The sequence below is a fragment of the Phalaenopsis equestris genome, unplaced genomic scaffold (assembly GCF_001263595.1).
Source record: "Phalaenopsis equestris unplaced genomic scaffold, ASM126359v1 Scaffold000180, whole genome shotgun sequence".
Classification (NCBI taxonomy): domain Eukaryota; kingdom Viridiplantae; phylum Streptophyta; class Magnoliopsida; order Asparagales; family Orchidaceae; genus Phalaenopsis; species Phalaenopsis equestris.
The window spans coordinates 1,659,352-1,681,163 of record NW_018164622.1 but is presented as its reverse complement, the minus strand read 5'-3'; the positions used below and the strand labels follow the sequence as shown (position 1 = coordinate 1,681,163).

The window sequence follows — 21,812 nt, the reverse complement described above, 5'->3', positions numbered from 1 at the left end:
ATTAATTGAGCAAAACATAATTAAAATAATATCTTTATTTTGGTTTAGTTTTAACAAGGAATAAAAATTTTTATTTTTAAATAAAATTTTAGGGGATTTACATGCATAACACCTATCTTTAATAAACAAAAAAAAAATATCTTTAAATCCTAAGAATTTCTTACATCTCGTTTCTCCTCTGTTTGTCTTAAATCCCGGGTTAGGAAAATTCGGTCGGACGGTGGATTTACGAGATTCAAAGAGGCTTATGCGCATATATTGGTGGGAGCATGGGGAGAAGGACGAAGGTTACCTTCCTCGCTGGTTTCGGTTAGGATCAAACGGAAAGAGGAGGGCGCCCGAAAGATGTGTAGGTGGGGGGAGCTTGGATTTTGGCAACGAAGCAACGAACTTCAAATGGCTTTCAGCGAAGGAGAGCGAAGGTTCGTGGCTTAAGAGGCAAGGGCTAGGTTTTGACGCGAGGGAGAGGGGTGGAGGCGTAAAACGAGGGACGAAAACGCCGATCGCGAGTATAGCCCCGCGATCAACGTGTAATAGAAAAAATTAAATGAAGTTTTCAAATAATATGTCCGAAAGTACGAAATAAACAGATAAGCGACATTTTCAAAACGCCGCCGCACTTATAAGTTGCCCCGAACGGGCACTAAGCGACTCTTACTTCGAGAAGAAAGAAAATTTTGTTCACTAAATTAGAGAACTCCAACAATAATCCATGCGTCAAGCTCTCAATAGAAAATACAAAACTAGGGCAATCTGAAAACCTAATGCCCTTCTTAAATGAGAGGATAAGCTAAGTATATTAAACTCCCACATGTCTAAGGAGATTTATCAATTATAAATGATTAAAAAACCTCACCAGTAAAAAGATCTAAAAGCAAATCATCATCATTGAAAGATTAAATGTATTCTGGCAAAGGATATGAACTACCCCACAGAAAGTTGGAAAGACCCAGACAACAAAAATTCTTGTAGGAGTGGCTAAAAGGTACTAAGGATATAAGACCTACAAGAAAAGCTAAAAATCTATTGAGCTATGAGGAAATATTTGAAGCTGAAGTACGCTTCTTCATAAGGAATGACAATTTGTCATAGAAAAATTCACTAGCAAACCTTTTTACTCACTTTACTCATAATTTCAACAACAACAACATATAATTCAATTTCATAAAAACATTAACTCCAAAAAAAAAAAAACATGAAATGGAAAGAGCAAATTGTTCTCGAACAATGCTCTGAGATCGTCAAGAACAACATTTGGTGAACTCATTTTTGATACGAGATATTAAATCTATAACCGATAATTTATCACAGACCAATAATTGGGGATCATACACAAACAAGAAAGAAAATAAATAGAGGAAAAAATATTTTATTATGTACATGACGAACAAGATATAATTACAAACATATTTTATGTCTTACATCGAAAAGAAAATGAGCTACAAAGGTATGTCTCATACTTTTTCAGGAGATAGGTAATCAGTTCTTCTAAATTTCTATTCAAGGAAGCAAATCACCAAAACCATCAATTCTCCTTTGTCCAAACTTGAAGTTGGAAGAAGGCAACCTCTCTTCTTCATCATACCTGATAAACTCATGGAAGAAAAAAAAGTAATGATCTTGCTAATGACTATGTATTCCTATATCATCTTATTGATCGTCTACAATAAGATGGTCAAAACTGGAGGTGTATTTTTGGAGTCAAAATCCTCTAATAGTTATATAGGATCTAACGAGATCAAGATGTTTAGAAAACTTTCCTCTCATATAAGAGGTCCCAAACACTATCTATGAAGAAGAAGGGAGTTCTCACAATATCTAAGAGGAAGCTCATCGGGAAATAGAATCCAAACAAGACAACATTTAGATTCAACAAAAAATAAGCTCCCTCTTTTAGATATCAATGTAGGAGAAGATCAACTTAAAGATGGGAAAATAAACAAAGTGTTCAATTCAAATTCCTTCCCTACAGAGCCATATTTATCGTCATGATCCTTGCACTCGAAATATTCATAAAAAAAAATTATCATCTTATTGTCGAGTGTCATAGTGTCTCTATTTGTTCATGAAGATGGTTGACCCATCAAGTTCGATGACTCCTTATCAGAAACTCATGTATTGTATCATTCAATACAGCTCAATTGACCTAAAGTCATAGGGAAGAGACATCTAAAAATTTACGACTCTATCTAAATAGAAAATGAAGAAGTATGACTTACGCCTATCAAGGGTAAGACATGGATGTCTATAGAGTGAAAAGAAAAGGGGTTTGGCTGATAAAGTCAAATCACCTCGCAAATGGCTTATATCCAATCTAGGTCAGTAAAGCCTCTAACACTCTAAATAGAAAACCATGTAAGCGATAAAATCGTGTAGAGCTAGTCAGGTAGGAGAAGTAAGGATACTTCTCCGGAGGACATACATCTGATGCAAATTACCTAAGGTCCTAATGTGGAGGCTCTATAAGGTTTGACTTGGGTGATAGACATGCAATGCAAGTTCATTTTAAGATTAATCCGAACGCGCGATTCAAGAATGTAAAACTCTTTTTTAAATTTATTGATTTGAACGTAAATTTTATTAGAATAAATCTTCTAAATTAAAATTTTCAATAAATATTTTACCCTAAGAGCCTAAGCACAGTCGTGATCTAAGTCAAATCACAAACCAAAAAAAAGAAAATATCAACACATTGTGTAATTTAAGCACACCAAAATAGTATAATAAGAGATTGACTGTCATTGGATTAACAACATATCCCAGAAAGAAAAAGGTGTGATCACACTCCATATATACATGTCTAATTCTAATTTATACAATAAAAAAATCTAGAATTAAGGTATAAGGCACGATTACACTGCTCCTAATCTCCTCCATTTTGTCGCTACGCCTCAAGTTGATCGGGGACTCATGCTCACACTTATTTTTCTAGTATAATATTGATTTTAAACTAAAAAAATGTACATAAAAAAGGCTGAAAAAGAAATATGATAAAAATTTAGATATTGCTTAAAAGTTCACTCAAAGTTGGTTGAGAGATTATTGAGATGAAGTTAGTTGATCATTAACTTATGTGGTCGACCTTCTCAAATTCAAATCAAATTATATGGCAAAAATAAATCAAATGTTCATAGCTTATCCAATAAAAAAATATATATATATCAATAATTCAAAGAGGAATTTGAAATTCAAGTTTAAATTTGTTGTTGTCTCCTCTTGTTTTTGTATTTATTTTCTTTATAAATATCATAATGCACTCTCATTAAAGGATTATTGTTGAAATCATGAATTGTAGTTTTTCTTAGATGCATGGTGGTTGATTCCCTCTTAAAACTCAGAGGAGTTCTAATTTTTCTTGTTTTGTATTTTATCATTACCCTTTTCTATTTTTACCTAAATTCCAATCTTAGCCACCATCTACAATATATCTCTAGCCCTAGAAAGTGTAAATTATTGCATGGGTTCACAGCTGCCCCAAATAATCTCTCACAAATCCATATTAAAAATAGTTATGTCTTCTTGGGATTTGTCCTCTATCCTTAAACCACAAATTCTCTCAAAGTCTCCAATATAATCCTTATTCAATCCAAGATTTCAAATAATAAAATATGACATTATCTACTCTCATCGTCACTCAAAGTAATTATTGCTTCCAAATGTTGCTTCATATTAACACCAACCATCAATCTACGCCCTAGTCTCGAGGAACGCTGAGCATCTTTGACATGGATGTCTATAGAGTGAAAAGAAAAGGTGATAAGACTTTACGTTGAAGTCCTGAGCTATTTACATGCATAGTACTTAAATCATTGACATCACTTCAAAAATATCGTTATTACTATTTTTTATAAGTGAAATACACTTTTTCATGCAAAGCTTTATAAGTAAATATTAAAATTTAGATGTTGGATATATAAATATGTAAGAATTGTATGGTTTATATGTAAATTTCCCAAGAAAAAAAATGGTGTTCTTATGCATTATCACTAATAAATCATATAAACATTAGCAAATTTATTTTGGAAGTGGTTCACAAGCTGCAATTTTATTTTAAGGACTCGTTACATCTTTAATTCTTTTTCGCCTTCAACTCTGATCCTAAATTTAATGCTTGTGGGCCTTATTCAGTTATTATATAAATTTAATGGCTCAGCGTTCTCGAGACTAGGGCATAGACCGTATGTTTTCTTGGAAACATGGTTGCAGTCGTACTCAAGAAAAATGTTTGACGACTTGTCAGTTGCTGCTTTTGAATCTTTTGCCCCCAGCGAGGTCGTGGCCTTGTAGAGATTAGCTTCTTGACATAGTTAAAGAAGAACTTAGTACTATGAGAGGGTGTTGAGGAAGTGTTATTTGCAGTGAAGATCCCCCCCCCCCAGGGGTGATTCTTGTAAACTTGTAATGAATTGTGGGATGAACTCCCCACTACAGTCGTGCCCGGAACATTAACAAAAACGACCTTTCGAGACTACAGTAAAGATTGCCACCAGCCTGGAAGAAGTTGTGAAAAACTTTGTGTCTGAATAAGATGTGAGAAGACAACCAAGCTACAATCATGCTGAGGACTTCAACGTGAATGACTTTTTGAGACTGTAGTGAATGTTGCCCCTCACATTGAAGAATGCTTCAAAGATGATCATCAATATTGAAGAAGGATCCTTCACCAGTTGGATGAAGCACATCGTTGGGAAAGAAACTAGGGGCTCGGTGTCTTAGAGTCGAAGACAATGCCAAACGAGACTTTGCTTCCCATAGGCAACACCAAACTGATGTGTGCTGGAAAATTCGTGGTGGTAAAGTAATGGATTATCATCTTAGGATTGTACGAGATTCAACACACACACATTGAAAGAGAAACAAGCAGTGACGACTCCATAAATTTTTACATGGAAAATTCATAAAAGGAAAAATCATGAGGACTGACCTAGTTGCGAAAGTGCACTATCTACTGATGATTACAGAAATCTCGTGTCCCACAAACGGGAAAGTGTAACTATGTTTTTTAGATTAAAGCGTCGACTGTCGGCGTCTGGTGGGCGGTGATTGACGACGATTGACAGTGGTGAATGGCAGTCGACGGGGATCAGCAGTGGTCAACGACAGTTGAGGACGGTCGGCAGCAGTCGACGAAGGTCAGTGATGATAGACTGTGGTCAACGGCTGCCTGCGGTGGTGGACGGAGGTCAGCGGTAGTGGTCGTGGTCGAGGGATCAGCAGTAGTCAACGACAGTTGAGGATGGTCGGCAGCGGTCGACGAAGGTCAGTGATGATAAACGGTGGTCAACGGCTGCCTGCAGTGGTGGACGGAGGTCAGCGGTAGTGGTCGTGGTCGGTGGTGGCCAACGTCGACCGACACTGATCGACGATGGCAGGGGTGGTGTTAGACTTGGGGTTTCCTTCTCAAAGCCTTTAGTTTTCTCTCCAGCATTCCTCCCCCTCATGAGAGGGGTGGGGCTCTATTTATAGTGTTTTGGGCGCAATTATTGCAAGAATAAAAATCATTTTAATCAGACGGTCCGGAGAGCTTCCCTTTATCAGACGGTGTTTAATGGACATTTGAATGTCTTAATGATGTTAAAATTGAGTGATCGTGTGCTTGTTGAATTTGTCTTGTCGAGACGCTCGATTCGATTATAAAATTACCAGATTTAGCATTTGTTTGACCTTCAAAATATGTCCAGAAAGTTTTCTAAAATAGTTTAATGACTTGATATGGGCTTGATTTGACTTTGATTAGACTAACATTAATATTATTATGCCTGTCTCATCGAGCTGGTCAATTTAAAAATAAATTTACTGAAATCGGAGCTCTGAATGAGTTTTAGTCAATGTTTGAATGTCTCTTGCTCAAAATATCGTCTCAAGGTTCATGCCAGATAATGAAAATTTGTTGATGACGTATCACCTATCATACTGTAAAGTTTGAAATATAAATCCTATCAGGTGTTCGATCACTCTCTTTTTGTTTTTGAATTATACTATTTTTCAATAAACGTAATTTTTTTACCCTCATTAGAGCATCATCGAGCGTAAAAGGCCAACAAATAGTGAGACATAAAACTATTCAATCACAAATAGTTCTATCTATTATATTATAAATATGATAACCATGTCTCATATTAATCAAATCATCATTAGCATCTCATATTATTATAAATTTTAATTAATTAATTTTATCGAACCTATTAAAAAAAATACCAAAACAATCTTCAATTATTTATATGTGGTTGTTTTAATCCCCGAATTTATAAAAGTGTCAAAATAGTTCGCAATGATTTTAGTCTATTTCAGTGCAATTTAAATTATACAAGAACTATTTTAACACTTTTATAAATTATGAATTAAATAATCCTATATAAATAATCAAAACCTATTTTGACACTTTAGTCATTAAATTTTTTTTCGAATCAAATTTTCATTAATTTATTCTTTATAAAAAATAGTCATACAAGTACAAAGTATAAATTAATCAAACTAACAAAGTAATGAAGCTAATAAAACTAAAATTGAAAGCCCAAACTCCGGCCTAACTAATTCAGCAGCCTCTCTCAATATTCATCTGGGGATTATTTCACTCCCGTTTTCCCGTCAAATCCCTTCCCTCCCACGCCCTTAAACCAACGGCAGCGATGCACCGACTCTCCGATCACCCCACTCCCCTCGTTCTCGGATTTGACGGCACACCAATCGCCCTCCAACCGCCTCGGCGCAAACGTCGTCGCACGTTTCTCCGGCGATCTCCCATGCCCTAACGTATACGCCTCCGACTTGTTCATATTACCCCCATCCTTCCCCCTTTTTCACAATTCTGACCGCAAGGCTACGAGGTAGGCTTAGGGTTTGAGAAGCGATGGAGGCGCTTTCAAGGCCGCCGAATCCGGCTGTGCCGTACCGAGAAGACTGTTGGAGTGAAGGGGAAACGTCGATACTGGTGGACGCGTGGGGCGATCGCTTTCTTGATCTTAACCGGGGGAATCTGCGCCAGAAGCAGTGGCAGGAGGTGGCGGACGCCGTCAATGGGCGCTGGGGTGCAGGGCGTCGGCCTCCGCGGACGGACGTGCAGTGCAAGAACCGGATCGATACGCTCAAGAAGAAGTATAAGATCGAGAAGGCGAAGATATATGACGGCGCCTGTGGTAGCCAGTGGCCATTCTATTCTCGCCTGGACATGCTGATCGGGTCCTCTGTCCCGGTTAAAAAGCCGCCCATGTCGTCGTCTTCGCCTCCGCTTGCCCTGCCTCTGCCCTCCTATCGCAAGGGGTTGCCTCTCCCGGCGGCGGCTGCTGTCCGCGCCGTTGAGTCTTTTTCAAAGGAGAAACGTCCTGCTGCGGTGGGGCTTTCAGCGGACGACTCTGTGTTTGGGAGGAACTATACGGTGGCTGGCCCCTCCGCGGCGGGTCGCTGGAATCCGGGTCGTCTTCGAAGTTGTCTGGATCGAGCACGGAGAGGTCTAGGTCGAACAGGGACAGATCCACGATTGGGTTGGGGGAGAAGCGCAAGGGACAAGAGGATGGTGGGATCGGTGAATTGGCACGGGTGATGGAGTGGTTTGCGGATGTTTATGAGAAGGTGGAGGTTGAGAAGCAGCGGCAAATGATTGATCTGGAGAAGGAGAGGATGGAGTTCATTAAGGGTCTGGAGTTCCAACGCATGCAAATGTTTGTGGATACCCAGGTTCAGGTGGCGAAGATCAAGCGCGCTAGGCGGTCTGATTCTGGTGAGCAAGCATCTTCGTTACCTCTTCCTTTCTCTTTTTGCCCTTTGCGCTCAATTTGTAAATTTTATTGTGATTTTTCTTAGATTTTTTGGTTAAGTCATTCCAGATATGGTTGTAGGTTCATCTGAATTCCTTTATACACTTTCTCGTTTATTGTCATCCATGTCGAGCTGAACCGGACTTCTTTAGTCTATTAAAGAACTTGGGATAATTGTGTGACCTTTAGGCTTCTTTGGGGGCTGATGGGAAGGTGCTTTTAATTGTGTAGATTGAGGTTCTTTGGGCTTATTAGGTCTTTATTTTCATTGTGTAGTTCATCAACTATATCTTTTGCCTCCTTTTTTTTTAAATTAATACAAGACTGCTGTGCTCATCATTACTAATATGTTTGATGTTTGATGATGTTTTTCACTGTTTTGGTGGTTCATAGTTCTTACTTTCTCCATTGTGCGTTCCATAAATTGTGAATCAGAGTGGTTGTTGGATGTGGACTAAGATCTTAATTTTATATTCTTATTATTTTTTGTTAATTTTTTTTGCTTATTTTTCCTGCCTTCAGCATTTCATTCCTCAGTCTACTCCTACAATCATTCAAGTTGTTGTATCCTAAAGAATTATCAACATTAGAGAAATCTTAATATTGAATCCTTTTAGAATGTAGGATCTTGTATTGTTCGTGAGTTATACAAGCCTTAAGAGAAATGTATGAAAGGCGAGAAGAAGAGAGTAAATGTATTTTCCAGGAATAAATTCTTAGTTCCTCCAACTAGCACCTGAAGAAGAATAAGAGAGATGATCTGAGAGATGATGGATAGAGAAAGAGAGAGGGTCAAAGAGATCCTTCCTTTTTTTCAGTCCCTCTTGAATTGCTACTGGTGGTCGATGACGACTGGTGATCGTTCACTTGCACTTCTCTTCAAGAGTTATGTTTTAATTGTCAGCTCATTCTTCTCTTCCTCTCCCCTTTCAAATAAATAATGGGTGTTTATTTTATGATTTTTGAGAGGGATATTTTGGTAAATCTATTCGGAATCTCAAAGCACTCCACCGGATGGTCCACATTTATTCTCTTGATCAATGTTATTTTTTCAATATTTAAGTTTCTTAACGATGTGAAAATTAGATGATCTTGGGCTTATTGGAGTCCTCTTATCGAAACACTCGATTTGATTTTAAGTTTGTCAAATTTGGAGTTCGTTTGGTCATCCAATTAATGTTTTAAAGTTTTCAATTGCATTTTAAATGCTTAATGTGGGATTGATTGAATTCAGATTAAATCAATTTCAATTTCATTCCCTCATATTGTTGAGATGCTCAACTTAACTTTAACTTTGTTGAAATTATAGTTTGGATGATCTGAAATTTAAATATAAAAAAGTTCTTACTCAAAATGCATTGATTTTCGTGCTTGATCATATAAATTTTTTGGTGATGTAGAATTTATTGATGAAATATGGACTCAACGCCATCTGTTTGCACTGTTAATTTTTTTGTGAACATGTGAACAATATTGTTTATATGACCAATAATCCTTGTCTGTGGGACCTTAGTCCATTCTTTTCATAAACCAAAATCTTCTATATAACCATTTCTAAAATCAAAATCTTGGCCACATCATTTTCCTCATAATTCTCAACTACTCCCATTCTTATTTGTGTTCCAAATTATGAAATTTTAATTCATATTTAAGATCTGCCGTCATTCAACCAATTCCCAATATTATTGAACCAAAATAGTCAACCCTAACTATAAATAAATTTAAACGCTTTCATATTAAAAAAAAAAAAAGAAAAGGAACAAAATCCACTCAAATACTCTTCTCTACGCTTAGAATTTACCATTCATACTCCAGGTTATCCATCATACCTATAGGATATCCATCATACAATAGATTACTGGTCATATACTAGGTTCTTGTTTGCATTAATTGTAACGTGTTCCCACCTACAATATTACTATAAATATTTTCTTCCTGTGAATACTTTTCTAGCCATCTTCTTAAGCTCTTTCGTAACTAGGTCCTCCTACTTGAAAAAGATTGGAAAATAACAACAAGCATTTAGTGTGCTAATCAAGTCTTGCACACCACGGAAATTAACTATCTTGTTTTTCCTTTCTTTCTGCATTGCAAAAAAAATAATAAATTTTCACTTCTCCTGCAAAAGAATTCTTGCTTATTCAATCAAAATTATAAAAATAATACAATTTTGTATAACATTATGTGACCGCCTATCAGTATTCCCTTATCGTTACATGAATTAAGAGAAGAATACAATATATTTTTACTACTAGTTGAACAAAGGTTAGAAAATATGGGAAATTGAATGGCTGCTAGTGAAAGAAAAATTACAAATTTGGAAGACATTCGAGTTAGGAGTAAACTAATTGACTGTCTAATCAACTTGGAACCTCTTGGAGAACACAAGCTATTGATGTAATAAGTCCTTAAATAGGGCCTTCATCTCAAGCTAATACTCTAGAAGATTTTGTGAATGAATGAAATTAATGGTGTACCTGTTAGAACATTTCATTTGAGAAACTGTGGTACTCCTCGAATACTCTTTAGACTCATCCTTAGAATAGACATCATTGGTAATTGTGATTATTATCATGTGCAGACCATGAACTTTTGAGATTGTAAGGACCACAATAATGTTAGAGATCACCTGACCACTTGAACATTAAAGATCACACCATTATATCCAACTGTGAAGGCCACTAGAATTTTCGGAACTACATGAATCTTAGAGGTTTTAGAGATTATATTTATCATATGGGCCATTGTGATTATTATCATGTGCAGACCATGAACTTTTGAGATTGTAAGGACCACAATAATGTTAGAGATCACCTGACCACTTGAACATTAAAGATCACACCATTATATCCAACTGTGAAGGCCACTAGAATTTTCGGAACTACATGAATCTTAGAGGTTTTAGAGATTATATTTATCATATGGGCCATTGTGATTATTATCATGTGCAGACCATGAACTTTTGAGATTGTAAGGACCACAATAATGTTAGAGATCACCTGACCACTTGAACATTAAAGATAACACCATTATATCAACTGTGAAGGCCACTAGAATTTTAGGAACTACATGAATCTTAGAGGTTTAGAGATTATATTTATCATATGGGCCATCTAAATTCTTAATAAGATGATTATTTTAATGATGATCATGATAACAAACATCATAAATACCATATTACAAATTTGGAAGTTATCATAATTGATGTTATGATTTTTTTTTTTATGTATCTGAAATAATTAGAAAATTTACAGGGGATTTTCATGTTAATATTTCATTTGTGATGAGAATGTGTTATTCTACCTAATTGAGATTGTTAAGCGTGACTTAAAGATTTTGGATAGGACTTTAGTATAATAGATAATCTTCTTGACACGTAATAGAATATGAGCTGGCCTGATGTTAGACTGCTCAGAATTAGGTGTCTATATCCTGTAATGCTTAAAATTACACACTAAAAATTGAATTCATTGTTCTCATATTATTACTTTAAGTAAGGTTTCCTTTCCCTCGATTACAAGCAGAAATTATATAAATTCATTGCAATTGATAATTTAATGGCCGTCTAATAGAAATTTGGACAAATCAAAGCCACAGTTTAATTGAAACTCACAGCGCGTACCGAAAGCACAAGCTGGGCAAGTTTAAACAATTCTAATCACACGTGCATAATCAGCAACTAGAAGAATCAAACATTCAAACATAATAGATCAATGATTAGCATCACCTAAAACAATTCAATCCCCTTGTCAGTATAAGATGACAGCTTCCCTTTGAACTTGATTGTCACCACTTGCCTAAATTTGTAGGATTTGCATCCAATCAACAGTCTAACATACAGAAAAAGCTAAATTATCAGGGAAAATATTACTAAGAACTTCTTCCTCCTTGCCTCATTACCTCATTCGTTTATAATCACTAAATTCACCTCGGAATTACAAAAATAAAATTGGTTAGTAGATTATCCTCCTCTAAGGTTATTTGGATGATAATGGCAAAAAAATCATCAAGAAAGATGAACTTAAAGTTGATTCTTGGCAAGCTGCACAACAACATAATACTCCGAAGCATCCATACCTCAACTCACAACACAATAATCTGCAAAGCTTTGACAATTTAAGTCAAAACCTAATAGCATCATGTTGAAGTCACTACCATCGTGCAAAAAAGACTCGATTATAATAAACTGTGAAATGATTAATGCCTAAAGTCAATGGAAGGATCAAATAGAAATTATTAGAGAAATTATTAGAGAAACAACTGTGTGTTAGACATGGAACAAATCAGAGAACAAACAGGAAGACAGCTAAAGCAGAAAATGTAACCAAACCAGCATGACATTAGAAAATACAACTATTCTTTTTAAGGATCATCATCATAGGCATTATTTTAAGAAAAGAAACTAGAAATGAGAAATAAAATGAACTAAGGTAAATGAATACTCAAATTATCAATCTACTCATCTCGGCACACATATTCTATGTTTTTGCTAAGAATAAACTTTGACATTTGCATCACTTAGAATATTAGAGTAGTTTATAAATATTAGGAAAGACAATCAAACTGTTACTGAAATTTGAATAATTTTGAAGGATTTTATTATTCCTATGTTCTTCCAAAGGAAGCATAGCTATGTAGTGGAGACACTTAATTTGTTAGGGACATTTACATACATATCACCCAATTCCTATGTATTTACTTATATAACATCTAAACTTTACTTTTTACATTTATATCATCTAAATTTTTCATTTCACATAAAATATATTACTGGTTTAACTTTTAAAAAGTGAAATATACCTTTCCATGCATAGGTAAGGTGGTATATATTTAAAAATTGAATTTTAAGTGGTATATATGTAAATACATATGAATTGAATGGTATGTATGTATGTATGTATGTATGTATATATATATATATATATAAGACCAGAAAGGCGAATCCAAATCGGAATGATTGACGGTTCCGTCTGTGGGTCAAAATTCGTAGACAATTTCAAAATCTTCATTGCTCTGTTATCAATCCATATTATCCTTCTGGCAAATAAGCGCATTTAATCATCTTCATCACTAATTTGAATAAGAATGTGTCTCCCATCTAATAGTCCAATTTTTCACTCTTCAACAAGGTGCATAAGTTCAAATTCTTTGCGAATGAGCTCCATTTTGGGATGACCATATAGAAATTTTTCAACCAAATTCAGACGACAGGAGGAAGCAAGTTGAATACCTTCAGCTTCTGTAAAAAATATGACGGACTTCCCATTCTTCCTAACAGGTTTCTTGATGTCCTCCGCCTACTCAAACGAAGGAGGGAAAGATGGCGATTTATGTGTGTTTGAGGTGTGGACACCCGCAAGGGCAGCTACATACGATCTGTCCGAAGTCATCTTTTCGAAAGAAAGAAGAGAGTATTTGTTGGCTTAGCTTAATGGCCGTCAATATTTAATGGCCGTCTAAATGTCACTGAATAAGTTAAGATAATACAAATTAAATTCTGAATTAAAGTTTATTATTTAAAATGCATTTATTTTATTTGAGAGGTGAGCCTGTTATTTTATTTGAAAGGCGAGCCTTCACGCGTGGTTTTAAAAGTTCAATAAATGCTGTTATACGCCTTTCCATATAAGGAGCAAAGACATATTGTTAAAATCCTATGTGGGTCTAAACTTTTTTCATGTGTCTCCTTCCCTGCATTGTTTTATATTTCGAAAATTTACATGCATACCATTCAATTTGAATTTTTACATACATACCACCTTAACTATGCATTAAAAGGTGTATTTAAATTTAACTTTTTCATAATTAAAAGTGGTATTAAAAACTAAAAGACTATCATTTTTTATGCGATATAAAAGATTTGGGTTGTATAAATATAAAAGTTTAAGTTTATATGTTAGATATGTAAATACATAAGAATCTTATGGTATGTATTTAAATGCCTCTTTATTAAAAAATAATAATTTTGCATACTTCTAATATATATTTGTATTAAAAAAAATTCTATTTTTGGTGATATTTAAGCTTAACAAAATAGATAATAAAAATATAAGATAAAATTATAGTTAGTTTAAATATGTAAATTTATTGATTAATTATTTTGCATACAATTATTTTCTTATTTTTTAAATAAATTTTTAGTAATAAGAGTAAGCTGCACACGAAATTTTAATTTCCCCAACAATAAAATATCATGCTGGTTTCTTCCCTGGCTTAAGATTTATATTTCTTATTTTTGTGCTTTCTTCCTTGATCATATATTGGTTCTGTCCTGATTTTGTTCAAACAAATCTGGAATTTTAAGTGATTAACTTGCAATTGTTTGTTAATTTTGTGCGGTTCGGAGATTTTTTTTTTAGTTATTTTTATTTATTTAATCATTTGGTTAATGTTTGGGCATAATTTTTATATTTATGTTTGCATTTAAAGAAGTATTTTGTTGACTTATTTAGTGGTTTCTGATCCTTGTGAATTCTAAATTGTCTTATGTGAATTATTCTTTCCATTAGTCCAGTTTCATTATAAAATCTTAATTTGAATCATCTTGCATAAAATTCAATCCAAATGCATCAAATTGTTATTAAAGTTTTAGAAAATATCCTCCTACAACTAAACATCGGACATATTAAATGGTTTAATAAAATAATTAATAAACGATGCATTTTAATTAGGATTAGGTGAGTTATGATTCTAAACAACTAAAAGTTGATTATTTTGAGGTTCAAAGCTATTTTCATACGTTTTCCGGGACGAATGGTCTTAGAAAATTTTAAATCGGTTCCTTTATTTGGAATATCTTGGATGTGCCAAATCAAAACTAGTAGAACATGCTCAATTGTTTTGGTGAAGCGTTGTTGCTATGTTGTCATGGGTTGATATGAAATAAGAACTTAAATGCAAAATTTGTCATTTATTGAACATAGGGATCATTTGTGTGATAAAATTAAAATTTGTTAACTTGGTATATATGATGTGTGAGTGTTATGCTTGATTTAGGTGTCTTATAATCAAGTAGACAAGTATGTTTTGCCTTCTTATTATTTTATTGTTATTATTTAAATTTTTTTATTAGAATTAAATTAAAATATGACACAATAGGATGCAATGGAGAAAAAGGATTCATGTAGCTGGCCTCACTTAGTGGGATAAAGGTTTGTTGTTATTTTTTCTTAGGCATTAGGTGAGAAATTTTGGATGAACTAAACTTTTACTCACTAAAAATATACCATTCGGCTTTATGCATGGCTTTTAATATCGATGAATATTACAGCTATGATTCTCTTAAAATTGTTGCGTCTGTCCTCATTCCTTAGGAAAACTCGCGTTGTCTAATTCCTATGAAAAATGTGCAACGGGCAAATTAAGAATGGTTGAATCTAATATTATTGAAGACACTTGTTCATGTATATTTTTACTGGGGATGTTTTAGATTTAAAAATGATTTGCATTTTAAGAATCTAATTTGCTGATTTCGAATATGGAAAAAAAAAATATATATATATATATATATGCCTGAAAGAGTCAGCATTGTAATTTTAGAATGTGATCATATTGTACTTGAATTTTTGGAGATTGAAACTAAGCTATGACGTGCTATTAAACTAATCATGATTATTGTAGTTGATGCGTCAACTGTGCGTGCACTCTGAAATACAACTCTTAATGAATTATCAATTGATATTTTTTGAATAATGAATGTTTGTATTTGATTTTTGGTTTAATGACATACAAACTCATAGAACGATATGTATGATTAGTGTTAAATGATATTAATATTTTAGAGAATTTGGTAAATTTCTGAAAAGAAGCCTAAAATATATAACTCCATCCATGTGATCGAATCTATACATGTACAATTCATCACAACTAAGTTTTAAGGGATTTAGGTTGATTTTTAAGAAGGTTATTTTTCCATATAGTCATATCATTGTTATGCGAGTTGTCTGATTTCAATTTCATCAACATTTCATTTTCTAGAATTTAGTTATGTCAATCAGTATTTTAAAATTTATTACTTGTTTCATATCATTTGCAGAATTTACAATATTTGTATGATTTGCATGAATTAAATGGTAACTTCGTTAGATCGTGAAACACAAATATTTGAGTTTTTTTTTGTGCTTCGGTAAATACGTGTTCTGATTTCTTCAATAGATTTTGCTATTTGACCAGTTTTTTCTTTTCGTTTAAATTTGAAGCAACTGAAATTTAATTATGGATCCCAAGTCCTAGATGCAAAAAATGGAGAGTTGCGTTTGGTAGTTAACAACTTGCGTGAATTGAATTCTTTAAATCATTGTGTCAAGGCTAGGACGTCTCCTGGAAGTGACATGCTATATGACTTGAATAAAGTGACAAGTGTGCAAAGGTCGTTGCACTGGTGCTCGAGTGTAGTGTTAAATAAGTAAGAATTTTCATATTATGGACGGATGTGAGCAAAGAATTAGTCCATAAAAATAATATTAATATATGAACTTAGAATATATATACTCTCACAGGTAAATTAACAAAATTAGTAGATATTATGATTCATAGGAAGATAAATCTATTATGCATTCAAGAAATTTAATGTGTTGAACGAAAGACTAAAGAAAAAATGCTAAGGAGATTGACTTTGAAGGTGGAAAGACAACAGAAGCAATCCCGACAACAATCATCTTTAAAGCAGTTCTTTTCAGGCAAGCTGTCACCAACAATTACCACGACCGACAGTGATATCTCAGGAGACACAGACAAGCTTGAACAAGGGAATGACACTACGTAACATAGCGGGAAGAAATAGGAGAAGGGCGACTCCTCCAGCATTGTGCCTACCAGGAAGTGCTACTGATGACATGGCTACGACCATATTGCCTCCAGCTGCCGCACAAATGGTGTAATCACACTCACTGATTAAGGCGTTGTAGAAGAAATTTGCAATGAAGAGAAAGCCGAGAAATAGGGTGAGGAGTATCAAATTCCCCCAGATGAAGGAGAGACGCTCATAATTTGATGAATCCTATAAACCGAGGACACGAGGGATTCCAAGTGGTTTCACTACAACATATTCTACACCCATTTCACAGTGAACAAAAACACATGCAGTCTCTTCATCGATGTCAAAAGTAACAAGAACGTGGCGTCAACACAAATGGTAAAGAAATTAGGACTCACAAATCATAAATATTCCCATCCATATTCACTGACGTGGCTGTGAATCATGTCAGCATTGACTGAAGATGCTTGGTGGAATTTTGATCGGATACCAGCTGCAAGACCAGGTGTAGTTCGACGTGGTTCCAATGGATGTCTGTCACATTTTGTTGGGATGATCGTGGCAATATGATCGAAGGACTCAGCACGACGAATATAAAAACAATTATTCCTTCACTAAGGACGAAAACACATCGCCCTCTTTCCTTTGACGGAGTTCGAGGTCATGGGATCCCTTTTCAACAGAATGGCGTAAGTGGAACCGATTTTAGTGATGACACCAGATGGGAGGATAGAGACACCCACTCCCGATATAGGACAAATATGGCCAAGGTTATGTTTGGCCGACATCGTACCAGCATCACCACCGTTGTGCGAAAAGGTTTAGATTACTATCACTTCACGCTCGATGAAATCGATCATAAGTTACTTTGGGAAGATTCACTAATATAGGAGTAGTGCAGCCTCAGAAAGACAGATCAATATGGATATATGCTCGCAAGTGGGAAAAATTTCTTAGATACTTTGATAGCTAGCACTATCGCTAGTGGGATCCGGGAAAGGCTGACGAGAACCGGAAGCTTCAACGACCGAGGTCGAAGCTCCTCCAAAGTCGGGAGACTGACGCGGGCTCTGTTTAGCATTTGATGCAGGCGCTCCATTCCCATTGGGCAGAAGTCCCGTGAACCTTCCTGGGAACTTCCGCAGGGGCGAGAGTCTTTGCAATGTGTCACAGGAACAGGGAGAGCAGGACGAATCACAATCCCGCACGAAGAATAGAGTATGATTGCGATGGTTCACGATTCGATCCGTTGAAGGGGGGGCTGGTTGCATCGCCCTGGAAGGGTCTTTCTGGAAGTTATGTTGTAATCCTATTTTAATATTAATGAAAGCCAGCTTTTGTATTTTTCACTATTTTTCCTACTAGTTCTGGTATCAATGTACCCCATTGTATGCTTTTCGTTGATGATATCCTTCTTGCGGATAAGACTCTAGAGAGAGTTCAAGCAAAATTTGAATTACGGAGGTCAGCTTTAGAGTCTAAAACTTTCGTTTTATTGGATCTAAAACTAAATGCATGGAATGTAATTTTTGTAATAGTTGAACTAGTGGAGGAGTAATAATGGATGATCAATTCATTAAAAGGAGTGTATGTTTTAGATATTGGAGCTTATTGTACAAAGTGATGGTGATATAGATGGGGATGTTATTAGTAGAATTCAAGTTGGATGGTTGAAGTAGAGGAATGCATCGGGCCTATTGTGCGATAGAACGATAGAAAAATAGAAAAGTACTACTTAAAGTTACGAAAATTTTATAAGATGATGGTGAGACTTGCAATGCTTTATGGCGCAGAATGTTGGCCTATAAAAGGGAAGTATAAAATTATGTGTTGTTGAGATGAGAATGCTCAAGGGGACGAGTGATTTTACACTAAGAGACAAAATGCGAAACGAATATATCTGTGAAAGGGTTGGAGTCGGTGGCAGATAAGATTAAACAGAGTCACTTTTGGTAGTTTGGCCACATTAAATGTTGTTCATCGGATGAACCTATTAAGAGAGTAGATGTTTTAGATTTAACTTATGCTAAGAACGATATAGTTAGACCTAAAAGGATTTGTGCATATTGTATAAAAGATAATTTTAATTTATTAGAATTAAATGAAAACTATGACACTCAATAGGACACAATGGAGAAAAAGAATTCATCTAGCCAACCCCACTAAATGGGATAAAGGCTTGTTATTAGTGTTTCGCTGACAATTGCTCATTGATTTTGTGGTTCAAATTTCTTTGATTTTTTTTCATATTTATTTGCTAATTATATTATTTATTTGAATATTTTAATGGCTAGTAATAACCATTAATTATTTTTTATTATTCTGAGTTGTTCTCTTTGATTTCCTTTCTTTTTTGTTTATATTTTGTTTTATTTCTTTCCGTTATCTATTATATCTTGAGTTTATTTCATTCCTTTCTAGTTGATCCTATAATGGGTATATTTACCCCTGTTTATATGAATAAGATGTATGCTAGTTTCTGTTCTAACATGATATTAGAGACTAAAACTAGATCCAACAGCCCCCGACCTCTTCTACCGGTTCCAGGAGTCGCTACCTCCACCTTATTTCCATTCCTTGCAGGGATGTCCGTTAGAAACCTCCAGCTTGAGTGTTGCTTTTTTCCCTATGAGGGCAGTATTTTTTCCTGTCTCCCGTGAGAACCTCCAGAGCCCTTATTCCCGTGAGATTCCTATCATTCCATCCGACTTTCAATTCCTTATTCCCGTGAGATTCCAATCTCCCATGGTATTCCAATTCCCATGAGAAGCTAAGGAGCTTTCCCAACAGTTGTCTTCCACGTGCAGCAGAATTTCAACCACAGTCCAAAAGGCTCCAGTCTACAAGGGACTCAAACAGTCAACCATAGTTCCTAACCTACCAGCAGCCTTTGTGCCCAGCATCTGCTGCTAAGCCCTAAACTCCAGCAGTCTGTCTTACTGGATTTTTGCTATTCAACTTCCTACAAATCGTCATTACGTCCATCAACCAACATTATGTCTTGGAATCCCAACCAAATCTCGTTGGGCTCAGTTGGAATCACGACGGATTCCTCTAACACTGAGCCACATTCAAACTATGTTCTCAAGTCCATCTGAGGATTGAATCCAACATTCGTTTCTCTACCAACTGGAGGACCAAAAACCAACATGAATTTTCTTATCACAACTCATAAAATGAACCACAACTTCTCAAATGCTCTCAAGCGGTGTCTTTATTCATCAAAGGACGTGGGAAGTTTGGTTACTTCATAGGTATGGTTTGTAAGCCTTAAAAGATGATCTGATCTTGGGAAGTGGGGAACTTCACGATCATGTTGTGGCTGATCAACTCCATGGAGCGTTCGATTGGCTGATCATATATGTTTCTTTCGCTAGCGCCTACCCGCTGGACAACAGTTTGTGATACCTACTCGGGTGTAATAAACTCCAGCCAACTCTATGTGGATTCCAAGAAAATTTGTGAAGCAAAACAATGATCTAGGACTGTGACCTAGTATTACAATGACCTAGTTGCATTACGGATAGAATGCGGCCTATATTATGACTACACATGGGAATCTCTAGCCGTCCTATCTTTCTTCCTATTTTCCCCTTATTAGGATCCCCTAGGTTCTCCCCTTTTTAGAATTCCCTCCTAGCATTTTAAAAACTTTCCTTCCTATTTTCTCTCTGAACTCCTTTAATTTCTCCTAATTGCTTAGGTGATTATGGCCCTTAGTGGGCCCCACTTGCAAATTCCATCACATATAGGTCATGTAGTGTTAGAACCAACCCCTTGCAAATTCCCCGACTTTTCTTCTCTCTCTATTCCCATCATGACGCCAAAACTTCATGCAGTCACCAGCTTCAACCATAACTTCTCCACAACATGATTTGAGATAAAGTTATGTGTGGCCTCAATATCCACCAACCCCACAATCGGCTGTTTCCAAATCCATCCCTTCATTTCAATTTTGAACTAAATTGGGTACACCTTCGCCCCATCCATATGCAGATGCTCCTCCTCCGTTGCTTCCTCTTTAGATTCCTCACTCTTTGTATCCTCCTGAACTAAAAGAACTTGAAGGGCACGCTCCTTGCAACGGTGTCCTGGGATGTATTTCTCGTCACAACAGTAACAATCCTTTGGATCTTTTGTCATGCACTTCTACATCTGTGAGACGCTCGAAATTATCCCTGGTTGGAGGTCATTTACTCTTCTCCTTCGGTGCTTCTTTTTGAAATGCCACTGTCTGGGTCTTCATTGTCGTGGTTGTCATGGTGCTCTTGTTGAATCCCTCTTTGTTTCTTCACCTTTTTCTTATCCTCCATTATCTGGGTAAACTCTATCATTTCCCTCAATCCATGCCGTCTCAAGAGACATGTGGCTACTCTTATGTCGGGTTTTAGGCCTTTCAAGGATTTCCCTTCCAGTCTTGTCGTAGAAATTTTCCTCAACCTCCCTGTAAAAGCTTGAATTTTTTTCGGTATTCCATAATTGCCCCCTCCTGAGTCAGAGCATAGAATTGTTCGTGTAGTTCTCCTTCTCGAATGGCTCGGAAACGCTCCAACAAGCAATCTTTAAACTACTCTCATGATTGCATCGGATACATGGCCTCCATCCACTGGAACCACGCTAAAGTCTTCCCCTCCAAGCGTAATCCCATTGTCATGGGTTTTTCTTCCTCAGTCAACTCGTTGATTGCAAAATATTTTCCACACGATACACCCATCGATATGCACCCTCCCCTTCAAAGATCGACATCTTCAGTTTTCTGACTCTTGCATATCCACCCGAACTTCCTCTCCCTCTGAAATTTCCCTCCATCAATTTGGATTTATGCCTGACAGGTCTACTATGGAAGCTATACATTTATTGAGAGGTTTGATGGAGAAGTTCAGAGATAATAAGGAGAATCTACATTTGATTTTTATTGATTTAGAAAAAGCTTACGATAAGGTTCCAAGAGATATCCTTTGGAGAGTTCTCGAGAAGAAATGTGTTGATATGACTTATATTCAAGTCATTAAAGATATGTATACTAGAGCTGTTACTTGTGTTCAAACTGAAGGAGGATTGACAAAATATTTTCCTATTTCTGTTGGTTTACATCAGGGATCGACTTTAAGCCCATATCTTTTTGCTTTAGTCATGGATGGTCTTACTGTACATCTACAGGAGGATGTACCTTGGTGTATGCTTTTTGCTGATGATATTCTTCTCGTGGATAAAACGAGAGAAAAAACCCAGGAAAAAATTGAATTGTGGAGGTCAACATTGGAGTCTAAAGACCTTCGTTTAAGCAGAACTAAAACTGAATA

At 35.7% G+C, this 21,812-nt stretch overlaps 1 pseudogene; it reads left to right on the top strand.

Annotated features, from left to right (window-relative positions):
- The first annotated feature begins 6,515 nt into the window (after nucleotides 1-6,515).
- The window catches only part of LOC110022314, a 24,480-nt pseudogene continuing 9,183 nt past the window's right edge, over nucleotides 6,516-21,812 (top strand).